The sequence below is a fragment of the Sminthopsis crassicaudata genome, chromosome 2 (assembly GCF_048593235.1).
Source record: "Sminthopsis crassicaudata isolate SCR6 chromosome 2, ASM4859323v1, whole genome shotgun sequence".
Lineage (NCBI taxonomy): Eukaryota > Metazoa > Chordata > Mammalia > Dasyuromorphia > Dasyuridae > Sminthopsis > Sminthopsis crassicaudata.
This window is the reverse complement of record NC_133618.1, coordinates 439,380,202-439,384,309: the sequence shown is the minus strand read 5'-3', so window position 1 is coordinate 439,384,309 and position 4,108 is coordinate 439,380,202.

The following is a 4,108-nucleotide window of genomic DNA, read 5'->3' as shown; positions in this document are numbered from 1 at the left end:
AGGGTGACATGGTCCAATCTGTGCTTAAGGAAAATCATTTGGGCAGTGGCAATTTGGAAAATGGATTGAAGAGAGAAGGCAAGAGATTAATTAAGTGGCCATGGCAATAATTTAGGCATTGTTTCCTCACCTCTCTCTTTAAATCCTTCTCTTCCAAGGCTCAATATAAGAAACTTTTCTTGATCCACTCTCTGCCTTCCACCCCCCAAAGTATTTTGTGTTTTTTGTTTTTTCAATGTACAAATTTTGCAAAATATTTATTTGTTTTATGTATATGCATGTATGCATGTTATGTATGTGTGTATTATGTAAATATTTACTTATTATCTTCCCAGATGGAATGCACGCTCCTCAGTGACAGGAACTATTTCATTTCTGCTTTGGATTCTAAATGCCTAGCACAATGCCTGGCATCTAGAGAGTTGACACTTTAATAAATGCTGATTGATTGAACTGAAGCCAAAGCTCCTGGCTACTAGCCCAGGGTTCTTTCCCTCACTTTTTGTCCAAGCTGTGTGGCAAATTGCTTTGTGAAATATAAAGGACACCCAGATAGAAAGACAAATTTTTATTTTTTGCTTCCATCACACCATTCTTAGTTTTCTTATACGTCCCTATTGGAATTGTGGAGAGTGACCCACATCACCCAGGCCTGGCCTGAGATGTCACTACCAATCCTGAGACTCTCTTCTCTCTAGCCTGAGGGATAGGGCTAGCTCCCTCCCACTGGGGCCTGATTCCTGGTGGCCAATTGCAAGACCTGGGAGAGATACACCTGTCTGTTCCCTAGATCCCTCCCTTTTGTCCTCCTTCACCCCATCCTCATCAGACTGGAGTTCCTTCCCTAAAGGTTTGCCCAACTCCCTTCCCTTCCCTTCAAGCTCTTAATTCAACTAAGATTCAGCTTCTCCTCCTTGCTGCAAGACTGATAAACCTGCATGTTCTTCAGGTTACTAAAAGGACATCAATCTTGCTCAACAAATATAGGCTTGACTGAGGGGGCATAGACTTCCTACACTATTGAGATGATAGATATCACACAAAAGTGAGTGTTGATTTCACAAAATAGGCACAAAATACATTAAGAAGACACTGTGGAGAGGAGAGTGAGAATGCTGATGACACAGACCTCACTAAGGGGATACAAACCTCATACAAACCTCACTTAGTATACAGACCTAATAGGAGAGGACCAAAGGAATCCATAACCCAGTGAATGGGCCAAGACCCCATTAATATCCCATTGGAGAAATACCTTAACATTAATGCTGGAGGGCAGACTGGATTAAAAGTCAGAATCCTACTATATGTTGTTTACAGGAAACACACCTGAAACTGGATGAGACATTCAAACTAAAAGTAAAAGGGTGGAGCAGAATCTATTATGCTTCAGGCAAAACCAAAAAAGCAGGAGTAGCCATCCTCATTTCAGATCAAGCAAAAACAAAAATTGATCTAATTAAAAGAGATAAGGAAGGGCATTATATCCTGCTAAAGGGAAGCATCAATAGTGAAGCAGTATCAATATTAAACATGTATGCACCAAGTGGTGCAGCATCTAAATTCTTAAAAGAGAAATTGAAAGAGCTGCAAGAGGAAATAGATAGCAAAACTATAATAGCGGGAGATCTCAACTTTGCACTCTCAGAATTAGATAAATCAAACCACAAAATAAATAAGAAAGAAGTCAAAGAGGTAAATAGAATACTAGAAAAGTTTGATATGATAGATCTTTGGCGAAAGCTAAATGGAGACAGAAAGGAATATACTTTCTTCTCAGCAGTTCATGGAACCTATACAAAAATTGATCATATACTAGGGCATAAAAACCTCAAAATCAAATGCAGTAAGGCAGAAATAGTAAATGCATCCTTTTCAGACCATAATGCAATCAAAATAACATTTAATAAAAAGCCAGGGGAAAATAGACCAAAAAATAATTGGAAACTAAATAATCTTATACTAAAGAATGATTGGGTAAAACAGCAAATCATAGACATAATTAATAACTTCACCCAAGAAAATGACAATAATGAGACATCATACCAAAATGTGTGGGATACAGCCAAAGCAGTAATAAGGGGAAGTTTTATATCTCTACAGGCCTATTGCATAAAATAGAGAAAGAGAGGGCCAACGAATTGGGCTTACAACTAAAATTGCTAGAAAAGGAACAAATTAAAAACCCCCAGACAAACACAAAACTTGAAATTCAAAAAATAAAAGGTGAGACTAATAAAATTGAAAGTAAAAAAACTATTGAATTAATTAATAAAACTAAGAGTTGGTTTTATGAAAAAACCAACAAAATAGACAAACCCTTAGTAAACCTGATTAAAAAAAGGAAAGAGAAAAAGCAAATTGATAGTCTTGAAAATGAAAAGGGTGAACTCACCACTAATGAAGAGGAAATTAGAACAATAGTTAGGAGCTACTTTGCTCAACTTTATGCTGATAAATTCGATAACTTAAATGAAATGGAAGAATACCTTCAAAAATATAGCTTGCCCAGATTAACAGAGGAAGAATTAAGTAGTCTAAATAGTCCCATCTCAGAAAAAGAAATAGACCAAGCTATTAACCAACTTCCTAAGAAAAAGTCCCCAGGACCAGATGGATTTACAGGTGAATTCTACCAAACATTTAAAGAACAACTAACTCCAATGCTATGTAAACTATTTGAAAAAATAGGGATTGAAGGAGTCCTACCAAATTCCTTCTATGACACAGACATGGTACTGATACCTAAACCAGGTAGATCGAAAACTGAGAAAGAAAACTATAGACCAATTTCCTTAATGAATATTGATGCTAAAATCTTAAATAAGATATTAGCAAATAGACTTCAGAAAATCATCCCCAGGATAATACACTATGACCAAGTGGGATTTATACCAGGAATGCAGGGCTGGTTTAATATTAGGAAAACTATTAGTATAATTGACCATATTAATAATCAAATTAATAAAAACCATATGATCATCTCAATAGATGCAGAAAAGGCATTTGATAAAATCCAACATCCATTCCTACTAAAAACGCTTGAGAGTATAGGAATAAATGGACTATTCCTTAAAATAATAAGGAGCATATATTTAAAACCTTCAGTAAACATCATATGTAATGGTGATAAACTAGAACCTTTCCCTGTAAGATCAGGAGTGAAACAAGGTTGCCCACTATCACCATTACTATTCAATATAGTACTAGAAACTCTAGCCTTGGCAATAAGAGCTGAGAAAGAGATCCAAGGAATTAGAGTAGGAAATGAAGAAATCAAATTGTCACTTTTCGCAGATGACATGATGGTATACTTAGAGAACCCCAAAGACTCTGCTAAAAAGCTATTAGAAATAATTCAGAATTTTAGCAAAGTCGCAGGATACAAAATAAATCCACAGAAATCTTCAGGATTTTTATACATTACGAACACAATCCAACAGCAAGAGATACAAAGAGAAATTCCATTCAAAATAACAGTCGATAGTATAAAATATTTGGGAATATATCTACCAAAGGAGAGTCCGGAATTATATGAGCAAAATTACAAAACACTTGCCACAAAAATAAAGTCAGATTTAAATAATTGGAAAGACATTCAGTGTTCTTGGATAGGCCGAGCGAATATAATAAAGATGACAATACTCCCCAAACTAATCTATTTATTTAGTGCTATACCAATCAGACTCCCAAGAAACTATTTTAATGACCTAGAAAAAATAACAACAAAATTCATATGGAAGAATAAAAGGTCGAGAATTGCAAGGGAACTAATGAAAAAAAAGTCAGAGGAAGGTGGTCTAAGTGTACCTGATTTAAAGTTATATTATAAAGCAACAGTCACCAAAACCATTTGGTATTGGCTAAGAAATAGACTAGTTGATCAGTGGCATAGGTTAGGTTCACAGGGCAAGATAGTGAATAAAAATAGCAATCTAATCTTTGACAAACCCAAAGATCCCAAATTTTGGGATAAGAATTCATTATTTGACAAAAACTGCTGGGAAAACTGGAAATTAGTATGGCAGAAACTAGGCATGGACCCACATTTAACACCACATACTAAGATTAGATCAAAATGGGTCCAAGATTTAGGCATAAAGAACGA